Below are 13,232 nucleotides of genomic sequence, written 5' to 3'. Positions count from 1 at the left end.
CCTCCCTTCCCTTCCCTTCCTTCCCGTCCTTCCCTCAGCGGCGGCGGCGCGTTCTCTGGCGCCCATTTCCGTGCGGCTGGCCACCCTCTCCCCGCGCGGAGTGTCTGAGGGCCGCTGGCTGCTCCGAGCCGCTTGGCTCCTTCCCTTAGTAACAGCTTTTACATTCTGCCTCAATTCCTCCTCAATCTAAATCACACACACACACACACACACACACACAGACAGACAGAGATATTACTTTTTTTTTTTTTTTTTTTTTTTCCCTCCCCCCTCCTTCCTCGGGACTTAATCTCTAACCCCCCCCCCCCTCTCTCCCCACCCTCCCCTCCCCCGGCCCCTGGCTCGGGATATAATTGAATATCACAGCACTACTCGCTGGTTATTTTTTTTTCTTCCTCCTCCTGTGTGTGTGTGGTGGTGTTTTTGGTTTGGTTTTTTTTTTTTCTCCCTGTTTTTTTTTCCCCTCCTCCTCTTGGTGTGGACACCTCAGCTGAAAATATATATATATATATATATATTAGCGATACGTATACGTGTGTACACACACACACACACAGAGACACACACAGATGTGTATATAGATCTGTATGGCTGTATAAAAAAAAAAAAAAAAAAAAAGGAGGAGAGACAAACAAGGGTGATTTCTCCATTCTCAAGGCCGGGGGGAGCAGCCGCCCCGCCGCCACTCGCCAGGTAAGGAGCGGGCCGGGGCCGGGGCCGGGGCGGGCAGGGGCCGGGGGTGGTGGGGGTCGCCCCGTTTGTCTCTGTGGCGGTTGAAGGCGGGTGGGGGATGGGCACCTAACGCCCGCCGCGGCCCCCCCTCTTCCTCAGCCCAGCCCCTCCCCCCCTTTTTTGTGTGGTTTTATTTTTAATAATGCTAGTGGGGTGCGGGGGGGCTCCCCTGGGCTGGGGGATGTGTGTGTGGTGTTTTTTTGGTGTGCTTTTTTTTTTATTTTTGAAGCAAACGGCACCCCCTGTTCCCCTCCCCCCCCCTCCGCGCTGCTGGCCTCCCCTCCCCCCACCCGGCTCATTTTTTTTTTAAAAAGGATTTAATATTGGGGGGGGGGGGGGGGGCGGCCTCGGCAGCGAATGGCACACGGGAGCCATGGCGAGCGGCCTATTTTTAGCCTGATTTGTGTGGAGAAGCGCCTTCCCCTCCCCCTCCCCGCATATTTACTTATGGGGGGGGAGGGGAGTTGGGGGAAAGCGGGGGTGGGGGGGGGTGGGGGTTTGGGCTGGGGGTGAACTCCAACGAGCGGGGGAGGGGCCCCAGCCCAGCCCGGCCGTTCTTTGGGGGGGACCCGGTGTTTGCCCCCCTCCCCCAGGACCCAAGTTATTGATCAGTTTTGCTGTGAAGTTGAGGGCCGACCGTGAAATACCCGGTGATGGCAGGGAGCGCTTTGGGGGAAAAAATCAGGTTTTTTTGCTCTTCCCAGGGGCTCTCCCTTCCTGGGCTTGTGCCTGTCCGAAATCCTGGTGCAAACCGTGCATTGCACCTTCTAGACAGGCTTGCACGGTTGATGCAATGTGTAGCTTTCGCGGTAAGAGGCTGTATGTCCCGCAAGATGTGCCTTGTTATTATTGTTGTACCCCCGAAAGGGTTAACTCTATCGTGTTGTTCCAGGTGAATTTAATCTTTCATCACCGAATTTCCTTTTAAGGCAGCTTGACAGAATAAAAGTCTCCCCTCGCTTGTCTTTTTGCTTTATCCCCCAGAACAGCAAACTTTATATGTGCTTTATGGCAGAGGCTCGTTGCTGCAGATGACACGTGAGTCTGGAGGAAAGTTTGGTTTGTAGGTCGCAGTGTAGGAAAGTGAAGTTTGCTGGTGAAGTTTTTACTACTCTCCAGTGTGCTCAACTTCCTCGTTTTCCTGTCTGTGTAAATCAAATTCTGGACTGATTTATGGGGGGGATCACAAAACTTACTCCTTCTTTATTATTAAAGCATGAGAGGCATGATCAGGAGAACCCATTCTTTGTTGCTTTAAAAAAAAAAAAGTGTATATATATATATGTTGTGGGCTTGTCTGACATCCCATCCTGTGGTGCTAAAATAAATGTCTGAGCATGTTGAGCGTATTAACAAGGTCCTTTGGTGTTGGTGGCCTGTACCTGCTGAGTGTTTACTGTGGTAGTGGTTTGTGTCCCTCCGAGGGAGAGGGCACCATTTGCAAATTTGATGTTTGGGTGTTGAGTTGTTCCTGAACTTTTGGGTGCACTGGGCAGTTTTGGGCCCTTGTCTTGCTGTGAGCAACCTGAAGGCTTGTCCCCACGAGGCTTATGCTGGGTTTGGGGCCTTCCTTCGGACACGTGTGTTAACCATCTTTTCAGAATACATTTCAAATGACGGCTGGTTCTGCAAACTGTTGTGTGTCTTTGAATTTTTAAGCAAGTGGGTTGTGGCTGAGCATATGAAGGATTTTGTTCCTCTTGGCCATAATAAAAAAGGGCTGCGCTGTTACGGTGGTGGTGCTTAGGGTGCAGGTGGTGCCCTGCAAGTGATCATAGTAAACTTTCTGTGGTTTCTTGTAGTGATTTTTTTTTTTCCCACTTTGCTTTTGGTTAAGATCTAAAGGAATAGCAACATACTGTATTATTTACCTAACATTACCTGAGCCTGTACACTGTCACTGTCTGAAGTTTTCTTAGGGGAAGGTGGATTTGTCTCCGTGAGAACAGGGTTCGCGGGGTAGTGTCTTGGGAACTTGGTGGCATGCCTCCCAAACTGTTACTGAGAACACCTGGAAAATACTTAGGTCTCATTCCACGAGGAAAGGGGAAGGAAATGTAATTGAAATGTATGAAAGGAGCTGGGGTTTGGCTTTCGGGCTTTTTAAATTTTTTAAGACTGTGCAAGAGTTTATGTTTTTTGTTCATTTACACATGCACAGCCATAATGGATGTGTGTAGCGTAAAGAATGCACTAATTACAGGAGATTCTGTTGCTTGAGCTTTTTTCCCCTTCAAACAGGTAGTTATGATTTTTTTCCTGTGCATTTGTTTTTTTTATATGAATACTTTTTCCAGTTTTACTCTCTATATAGTAAGTATTGATGTTTGTGTAATGCTTTGAAGTTGTAAGGCATGGGTGCTGAGTACCCAAGAGCAATACTTCATAGTCATTTTCCCATCATGAAGGAGTTTGATTCAAAAAAGTGCTACAGCCCTAAGCATAAAGAGGCTCTGGATGGATTAGGGGAAATGGTCAGAATTGTTGATAATGTTATTTTCAGGTAATGCTTTTTAGTTAGAAAGAACAGATCTGAATAATGCAAAGAAAACTGAGTTATTTTACCTAACTCGATTTGGGTTCTGGAATTTAATTTAACATGGACTTCACATTTGAGTCAGAATGTGTTTGCTGTTATAAATTTTGTAGTGGCAGTAAAGACCCACATCCTACAAGGATGTGATTGTGCAGAAGTCAGGAAGTCCTGTAAAGAAACACGCACAACTTTGTGAACATCAGCGGTCTAGTTCGGTTGAATAAGCTCTGCAGATGTCTGTGAAGTTGCTCACAGAAGTTAAGTGTGTTTTCTATTAGCGGTGGGCAATAGGATGTGGATCTTTCATGACACCGTTACTTTTTTGGTATCACAGCACTGTTGAGTGTTTTGGGGAGGGCTGAGGCAGTGGCAGGCTTGACACCTTTTCTTCCCTAATACTGTTCCTCTGCTCATCTGGAGTCTCAAGAGGTAGCCACCCCACCCCTGGGTTTTCGCTTGCTTTGCCTGTGTCTTCCTTTCCCTCCGGACCCATAGCTGCTCAGGATTGTGGTGCCCATGTGAATTCTGAGACCTTGCTGGAGCAGGCATTGCTGGCAAGCGGAGAAGGGATAGACACAAACCTGCCACCAGGTCATACAGTGGTCTGGTCTCTGCTTTGGAGGGGAGGGCAAGGAGAGGGTGTACTGCAGGACTGTGTTGTGCCAATACTGTGATACTGAAAGGTGTCATACTGAAGTACAACTAATTTTTAATCTAATTCATGTTATTTACATTGAGAATTGTGATACTCTTATGTGTACTGACCATCCTGTGCGTGTGTGTGTTTGCACATGCGTACATGTGATAATGGCTATATTTAAAGCCCTAAACATCAGCTCATGCAAGTAGCTGCAGGTTGGAGAGAAGTGAAAGTGTATATGCACACTGTAATTATGCATGTTTTGGCTTCTACAAAAAGTGACTACTGCGAGAATATACTTACCGCATGCTCATTTTTAAATAGAAATTTAAGTGTTTGTCTTGGGTGAAGAAGTGTCCAAAGTTTTCCATTAGGAACTGTGATTGACAGCTCTTCTCAATGTTTTTGAGTTGCACTGCAGCGTTAATGTAGTATCTTCAAATTAACAGAAGATGAAGAAACCATTTGTATGTTCCTGCCATTGATGTGGCTACCCCTGTCCCGAATACATGCAGCTTTCTAAGCACTGCAGTATGAAGTTAGGTGGTCTTAATTTCTGTAAAGTAGCTTAATGAGAAGAATGACTTTACTAGAAAAAGGCTCATCCAGTGATCCCAAGCAGAGTAGATGGAGACCGCTTTATTCATCTCATAATTGGTTTCCTCCGAGATAAAGTATGACAATGAAAAGAGGAATGAGAAATATCTGTTGATATGAAACTGTAGAGGAATATATTGGCTTTCTTTTAATTTCACAAAATTGAATTAGCTAACTTGAGGTAAGAAGTAGTGAAGACGAGGCAGCGTAGCTGTCACTTCATGAGAGTTGATAGGTTGAGTGACGAAGTACTAAGTCTGGTCTAGAAATCACTCTGCCAGTTTGTGTGAAAACTGTGAACTTCTCATTAGGGTTCTGTCTTGCAGTACCTAATCCAAGATGAGAAGGCCCTTTTCTTCCCTCTCGTAATGAAAACAAGGCTGAAATTGTTTATACAAAATGCCCTGGAGTCTTAATGGCCGCGTTTGAGCTCAATTTGAGTTTTCCTTTGGTTCTGAAGGATCTGTAGAACTGTGACTCGGCATACCCTTTGAAACATTGATTTTATTTTTTTTTTTTAATACTTTACCACATAGTTTTTTGTGGCATCCTTTAGATTCTCCTTTTTATATCAATAAGGAGACTTAAAGAAAAATTCTTCCTTGATAAGAAGTAAGTGGTCATTCCAAGCTGGAGGATGTGGAACCACAGGGGAAAATGCATGCACCAGTCGGGTGTGTAGGATCTAGCTGGCTTGGCTAGCCAAGGAGCGAAATTGCTGGTGTTGCAGCTTACTCCTGCTTGCTTGCTTTCTTGGATGAGCTGATTGCTAGAAGGACGTCTGAGACTATAATAAAAAGGCTTGGTGAATTGGTGTAGCTTTCTGAAAATACTGAAAGCAGCTCTGAAGTGATAAGCAGAAGTTTTACAGAATTGTCTCAGCCAGTGTACTCAGCATCTTTTGGAGTCTGCACTTGGTCTTTGAATGTAAGAGTGCATGGTGTAATTCAGTGCTATGTGGAGATACTAAGGTTCTTCTAAACAAGTTCGCTTGAATACCAGAAGCAGCATACCTAGGTATGCTATCAGACTAATACATCCTTTTCTCAGGATGAGTAATGCAAGCAGACTGGGTGTCAATCTGGTGGCACTTGAGCTGGTTCAGTGCCTGTGTGTGGCCCTGTGTGATGCTGTGTGCACCTTGCTTGGCTCCCCAAGCTGCGCAGCACGATGTGGCGGGCACGGATAGCGGGGCCCCTGGATTTGTGCTGCGCGTCTGCTTGGTGCAACATAACCCTTCTTAAGAGTAAAAACTAGCATCTGCGTCTGTAAAGTAAGATATCAATAGTTGTATTTTCAAAGGTGCTGAGTCCCCACAGTTGCATGTGTAGCTGGCAGTCTGTGTGTGCTTAGCGTTTCTAAAAATCCAAGTCTTGCGTGAGGTTTGCTGGCTTTTGCAAACTCCCGTGAGGGTGTAGTTTCTGTTTCTTTCTGGGAGCAGTATTAGTAAAAGGCTACGCTGTGTACTCAGACTTTGTTTATCGTTGTAATTCCTAAGTCTCCATGTTGCAAAGGAGCAATCATGTTTATTAGTAATGTCTAGCAGTAAAAAGTCAGAATCATCCAGAGAAACAAAGAGGTTTTGTTTTTGGTGTTGTTTTTCCTTTGCTTTTATGATCTGAGATTCAGTTCAACCTCTGTGCAGTGTAAGTGTGTGTTACAGAGACACTCTCTGCAACCATATGCCATATGCAAACGTACTGAGTGTTTTTTCAAATCGCTGGAGGTGTGTTACTAGAAATTTTAGCTGTTGTGGTGTGAGTAGTAGGCCTTCCCTTCCCCCTCAGCAGGGCAATGATTTTGCCAACCTGGCAGGGCAGGCGAGCAGCTGTCTGCAGCTAATGCTAGTGCTCCTTTTAACCCATGGGTGGCTTTGGGGAATGATTCAGTCACTTCCTCAGCTGCATGCAGAGCTCCCACTGAACCCCACTGACGTCAGGCTGATGGTAGATTTTTATGAATTAGGACTGTGAAAGTGACTCTGGAAACTTTCCTGTTCTCTATGCTGCTACGTGTCTGCTGGCGGCAAGTAGAGAGTGTACAGAAAAGATCCTTCTGTACAGCCTACTCATGGAGCATTTTTCCAAGGTTACGAGTGAAGGGTCAGATATTTACTATTCATGAAAATGTGGTGCTAAATACTGTGCCCAGTGCCAAAACCACAGAAATTGTCAAGGTTTAGAGCCCTAAATATAACCTGTCCTAAAAGTTGCATCCATTTGACATTAACAGTGTTAAAAGTTCAGGCTCTTCACATGGGTGACCTATTGCTGGCAAACTCAGAGCTGGGAATTCACCTGATGGTGAGCACACGTGAGGTGAATTTCAGTCCCCTCATGGTTGCCTAAAAGTACCAGGCAAAGAAGAGACAGTGTGATTCCTTGCAAGAAGTTGTCCAGGCTGGCCAAGGAGAGGAATAACAAGATTTATAGCTCTCTTGTGTTTTTTGGACAGGCTGAGTAATGCTCAAGTGTCAGCATGACTTCTGAAAATACGTTTCTTGCTTTGTAGAAATAGTAATAAAAAGATATAATTATTTTTTCATTCATCATTGATATTGGTCAAACTTGCAGTCCTGTTGGAACAAATAAGAATTTTTGCCATTAGTTTCAGCAGCAGGGAAAGTGTTAAGTGTGGCTGAAAATTTTACCTTAAAATACCGGTTGATCTTAACAGAGATGAGTCTGCCTGTCTGACCCTCCCTCCCTGCTTCCCAGTCTGTTTAGCTCACAGAAATGATGAGAATTTTTCCTCTTTTAGGTTAAGTCTAAATTTGTGGGGGAAAAAAAAAATAGTTTGATATTGCATAGACCTATGGGGGAAATAACATGAGATCTGGGTCAAAAAAGTAGGACGTGCAAGATTTGAAAGCTGTTGAAGTGTATTTATTTGTCCTATATTAGGTTAAAGGAAGTATTGGTGCTTTCAGTTTGGCAGTATGTCCTTCAGTCTGCGGTGTTCCGTAAAAGGAAGGCAACTTAAACAATGAATCACTGCTAATTTTTGCATGGATATCAACGTTCTTCTCTTGTGCAGAAATTCTTGCTTGGATATCAACACAAACATGCATTCCTAAATACAGACTCGTAGCAATAAATTTTATTTAGGAAATGCTTTGTAAAAATATGGATTTTTGCCATGATGATATTTGTGAATCTGTAACATATTTACTTTGGGGTTACGTTTGTTCACATTTAGTACTTTTTAATGTGTTTTTAAAGCAAAGTTAGCACAGATGTGGATGGAGGAAAATGAGGAACAGCGTGGTCGAACCATCTATTAATGTTGACATCAAATAAATTGTGCTAGAAACGTTTCTTGTGTAGCAATGGCTTAGCTGTGTCAGGGGTTTAAAGAAGTGGGGTTTGTACTCACTGTACAACATGAAGGTTTTGCTGATGCAGACATGGTACCTGATTCTTCACTTTAATTCAAATGCACAACTAAATTCCACAATCTGGTGTGTCTTTGTTTAGACTGTACATTTCCAGCGCTGTGTAAGATGAAAAAAAGTCAGGAATATGAAGCTTCAATATGTTGAATTGCGATAAAACTTAAAAATACAATGAAACAGCCTACTAAGCAGTTTTGGTGAGCTTCATCTGATAGGAAGAACGGGTATCTAAATGTAGCTGATTAATAGAAACCAACTTTTTTTTTTTCCTCTTTTTAACAGCTTTCACCATAGTAGTAAATATTTCTCACAATTGTTTGAGTTGTAAGAAAAATGCTTTGTGTTTCTGTGACTGTCTTCCAGGGTAGATTCTGAATGGCCTTTGATTACATTAGAAATATCAGTCTGTTTATCTTGCTGTTGGCAAAGTCCATGTTAGTTGGTTCCTCTACTGTCTATGTATGTAAGGTTATTTTGATATGGATTATTTATTTCTAGTTCATCAGGGCCCTTTGTAAGATTCTTTCAATACACAGAGTACACAGTAAATACATTAGAAATTAAGTTCTAAGAGCCTGTTCCATTAAAAAAAAAAAAACCAGAAAGCCTCCTTGGCTGTTGGGTCATGCAGTTGAGGTGCCTGGGCATCACAACGCTCTCAGGGATATTACTTGCTGGTGAAATAGGTGGTCATTGCTTATGTCTTAAAAATTAGCCCTCTGCTCTCTGTGTGGTTCTGAGGGCTGGTTGTAGAAGCACCAAACTGTATATTCCCGTCAGTCTCCCATCATTATCCCAGGCACTGAGACTCAGCTGGGGTCCTGTGTTAGATAACTGGTTGCTTGTATGTACTGGGGCACAAAACTGCGCTTTAAAGATCCTGTGTGTATTGACAGAAATGCTAAGATTAAAAACCAGATTATATATATGAAGGATAAAGGGATGGAAACTTCAAGAGGTAGCCAGGGAAAACACTTTTGATGTGTTTTGACTTGTTCTTTGACGCTAAGGATGACTTCATATGAGAGGCTTGGAGGGTATGTGAAATGCAGTGTCAGACTCCGGCTAAGAGTATGTCCATTATGTAGGCTGCGATCCTCTGTTGTGCCAGCAGCAAGGCTTGTGTGTGTTGAACATCGCTGAAGTGTTCCAGAAAGCTGCATTGGTGGTGTTAGAGTACGTAAAATCTTACTTGCGTGCTTAATGTGCCTCCCACTTTCCCAGCTGTGGTTTGTAACTACCTGCTTGTGGAACGATGTTTTTTCAAGCTGAAAAGAAAGAAATGCGCCGTTTTTAAAAACACATGTTCTGAGATCAGGTTAGTCAGTTTTTGTTTGCGTTAACCTTACTGTAAATGGTGAAAGTTTGGAACTGTAATGTACTTCTGTGTGCCTATTGCTGCCTACTTGTATTTGTTAGTCTGGTGCTGTTGGGCCTACTGCTGTTCTGTGTGATTAAAATAACCCCCTAAGCCTCCCCCTTCATAATTAAAAGACAAGTGGTGCAAGATTGTACTGCATCTTTTCTTTCTAAAATTAACCCCTTCCAATGGTCAGTGTGGTCATCCCTCTCCTCTGCTTGGCTCTGCTTCCTCGTCTGTGCTGTAGAGTGAATGCGGCAAATTAATGTACAATACCAGGGTGTTTTGTCTCAGTCCTGAAAGTTTGCATCATCTTATTATTATCCCTTCCTAAGGCTTTGTTTGATTATTTTTTTTTTTTAATCTCCTGCTGCCTGTTTTTTTCCCCTGGGCTTTCTCTCTTCTTTTTGTCATTTTAGCCTTTCTTTTGCATTCTCCCTACCTGTTCTTGTGTCAGTTCTTTAAACCAAATTGGTGCCTTTTTGTTTCTGTTCTCTGGGTTTTCTCTGCTTTCTTCCTGTTCCTCCTAACTTCAGTTAAGTTTACGTACAGGACTTGATGCGTTGTAGCCCTCTTGAGCCCAGGGGGTTAGGTGGGTTTGGGCAGTGCAGCCCCGGTCCCTGGTGGAGCGAAACCTGCCGAAGTGCTGAGGAGGTCCCATTTTGCAGGCTGTGCTGCTGGCACCAAGTGGGGTGCGGGCAGAGGTCAGCGAGGGGCCTGCTTGCGAGCTAGGGGGTAGCTAGGGCAGGCACGCAGGGTAGAAAACAGGGAGGACAAAGTTTGGCAGTGCCATTATTTGATAAAAATAAGCTTGGCTTATTGATCCAGCTCTTGATAAAGTCAGAGGGAGGCTTTGGGGAGAGTTGGTGTGAGTGGTTAGTACAAATGTGGAAAAGCTGGGGAAGTCTGAGCACACCTCAGCACACTGAGGTTGTCTTCGGGCTTCTTAAAAGAAAGGGTTTTATGCAATAAATTTTTGTTGGCATTGTGACTTAAAATTAGTGAAAACAAAGTCAGTCATCGTGAAATCAGTGGCAGTCTTACTGCTTTTATTGTGGGTAGTGTTGACAAGTCACATGCCCCATTGTTCTGGGTGAACAAACACTGCTTTGAGCCTGTGAGCTGGTACGTGTGCACAGGCGCCTTTGTCCTGTGCTGCACAAGTGAGTGTGCGGAATTGCGACTTTGGAGCTGAAAGATCATCTTTAAAGTGTTCACATTTAGAAACTGCATAATATGTGAAATACTCTTGATTGAGTTTTGCTTGGTGTCTTCTTGTCCAGAACCTAAGAAAATAAACGGAAGAGATTAATGCATCATAAACACTCTCCTACCTTGTTGTCCAGCGAAACCTATGGATAGCAGGCTTGTATTCTGGCTCTGCAATAGACGTGCTTGGGACAGAGAGAATGCAAGGTGTGCTTTGGAGAAGTCAGTAAAAGATTTTTGCTTGCAAGTCTTTCAACTGTAAGTCTGTTGACACTTCAGATGAAAATAGTGTACCTCATCTCTACTGGAGTCAGTTTTGTGGATCACCTTTAAGTACTCTTGCTGTTTATAAGTCCCTGTAATCAGGGTGCAAGTAGTGTTGCTAAGATGGATGCAATAGAGACTGACTGCAGGAGCAAACTTGGCACGTGAAGGCTGTGGATGTAGTCATCCAGCCGTATCTGGGGGAGAATCCCATTGAAATTGCTGTGAGTTTTGCCGGAGGAAGAACTGGAAGATTAGTATTCCCTGCCTACAGTCATTTTATTGTGTTGTTTGTTTTAGTACATCTTAATAATGCTTGCTGTCTGGTTCAGTATTTTTAATTTGTAGAATAAGTTTTTCTCTTTGTTGGCTAATAGTCTTGGAAACTTGGTGCTTGTGGTGTATTTTATACCAGTACAAGAGCAAAATGGTCTTGAATTGTCAGAGCGCCGTTGCAGGCGTTACCAGGATGGTTTCATAGGCAATGGCACTAAAGCCAGTAGAAATTGTCATAGCTGCCTTAACTGTGTGTCGATGATGTCAGCTGTGTGTCAGTCAGCCTCTGGTATTAGGCTTCCCCGGTTTTGGTGGCTTACAGGTACTCTGTAAAATTATGCTTTCATTTCAGTACAGCGTAAATGGCAAGTTTTTGGTGTCCTAATGTGGGTAGTAATGGAATATATCCTGTGGGTTAATGTTTATGGTTTTCAGTTTCGTTTTGTTTTTTTTTGAGCACGGCTGCAGTTTGTCTACACAGTCCCTTCATAGGGACTGCTCGAATAGAGGGAATTATGGAATTACTTTCTGCTTATAAATTCTCTGAATTTTCATAGGCTTGTCTAGATATGCCGTGGATCCCCAGAGACACACCTCTACTCCTCACGCTCAGAGTTTTGCTTTTCTGGGTTTACTTAGTATACCTGTATGTAACAGATAACTGCATTTACTTTATTTTTAGTTTACATCACTGAAGATTTTCTGTCCGCATAACGATTAGGACAGAAAGCTGGTGTCAGGATTATCTGCTATTTCTGCCACTGTGTGACCTTAGCAAATGGATTAACAAATTTACCCATGCACCAGTGATTTAATACTTAACAGGAGTTTTTTCAGACCAGTTCAGTGCCCTGAGATGATCTGGTGAAAGGCTGTGTCTTGTAACGTGGCTTTTATTTTATTTTTCAGCCTCTGCTTACTTGGGAGTTTTTGGTTTAAGCAGGTGTTCCTTTTGTATTTGTAGGTTTCGTGCTCGTCTTCTGGTTTTCTTTTATGTTGGACAAAATATGGCCCTTCACACTGGAAGTATTTTTCGATAGTGCCCATACTGGTTGAAGAATCATGTTGAAATCTGGCTGCTTGGTTCATAAAGTTAGGCATGCTTGTGTCCTTCATAATGCAGAAATGGCAACCTTGTATGAAGTTTTAAAACACCTGCACTTTTTCCAGACCCTGGCAGCTCTTTGAGGGTGGAGAAAGGCTGAACTTTCTAGGTGGAGCCGCTTCACGGCTGGGTTTCAGAGCACAGCTATGCAAGCAGCTGCTTTTCCAGGTGGTGGAGGTGGGAGTGGGGGTGGTGAGACCCATAAGTTGACCCTGCTCTCGCTGAGGGGGAGGCACACAACAAAAGCTACAGGTAGAGCTCTGGGAACCTCCCTGTCTGGACATAAGTTTCTATCCTGTCATGGTTTATTGACTTCTCTGCCATGCCAGTACAGTGGTTTATTGGTCCTACAAACATCAACTCAGGAAGCATTATGTTATGTTAAAACCTACTGCTGTTTTTTGAGGGTGTTAAAATCCAAGTGGTTTTACTGAACCAGTGTGAGTCCAGAAATGCCTGCGTTGTTACCATGAAGGTGGCAGTAAACTATAGCTTATCCATAGGAACCAACCTATCTATAATAGGCAGGGGTGGGCTGTGAGCTTTTTATATCAGTTTTGCTATCAGACAGAATCTCTGCAGACTGCAGTAGGCCAGCTAGTAGCTAAGCCAGTCTGACACCAGCCTTTCCGTATGTAGTGATCGTGTTACGCATACTGTCTTGGCTGCTTGGGTTTGTCCGTATATAAAGTAGGCATAAGTGGTGACGTGATCTTTGTCATGCCCTTACAACTTAATTTGGGCAAGTCTTCCTTAATAACTTCCTAAATGATTCTTGTTTATATATTTATAGTTAAGCAAATTTACAAGCTCATATGAAACTTTTTTTCGTGCCCTTTATTAAGAGCCGGTGGTATTTTCCTTGTCAGAGGTGCATGCCCTGGGCAGATAGAGCGTTGTAGGTCTTGTCAAGAGAAATGCTTATGCAAGATGTGCAGTCCTGATGTAGCGTGTTGCTTTCTGGTGAGAGTTTTCCCTGGCAGTATAGGTGTCTCCTAAAGCACATCACAGTCCTGACAAGCACAGCTGTGGTTGCGATACTGATGAATGAGCACAGGCTTTCTGGTACATTGGCTTGTTTGCATGTGGTGTTTGGATATTTTTAATCTGCTGGAAAAT

The 13,232-nt window shown here is 43.5% G+C and overlaps 1 protein-coding gene across 7 annotated transcripts in view; it reads left to right on the top strand.

Moving 5' to 3' along the window:
• Window positions 1-318: 318 nt before the first annotated feature.
• The window catches only part of TBL1XR1 (TBL1X/Y related 1), a 117,996-nt gene continuing 105,082 nt past the window's right edge, over window positions 319-13,232 (top strand). For 4 of the 7 annotated variants that reach the window (XM_056358360.1, XM_056358357.1, XM_056358364.1 and 1 more), the window contains exon 1: window positions 322-693. The gene's annotated coding sequence lies outside the window, so the exon portion shown is untranslated. Of the gene's footprint in view, window positions 694-1,732; window positions 1,771-13,232 lie in introns of those variants that run through there. The other 3 variants (XM_056358367.1, XM_056358358.1, XM_056358366.1) reach the window with 3 other exon arrangements.

The sequence above is a fragment of the Falco biarmicus genome, chromosome 13 (genome assembly GCF_023638135.1).
Source record: "Falco biarmicus isolate bFalBia1 chromosome 13, bFalBia1.pri, whole genome shotgun sequence".
Taxonomy (NCBI): Eukaryota; Metazoa; Chordata; class Aves; order Falconiformes; family Falconidae; genus Falco; species Falco biarmicus.
This window is presented reverse-complemented; position numbering and strand designations above follow the sequence as displayed.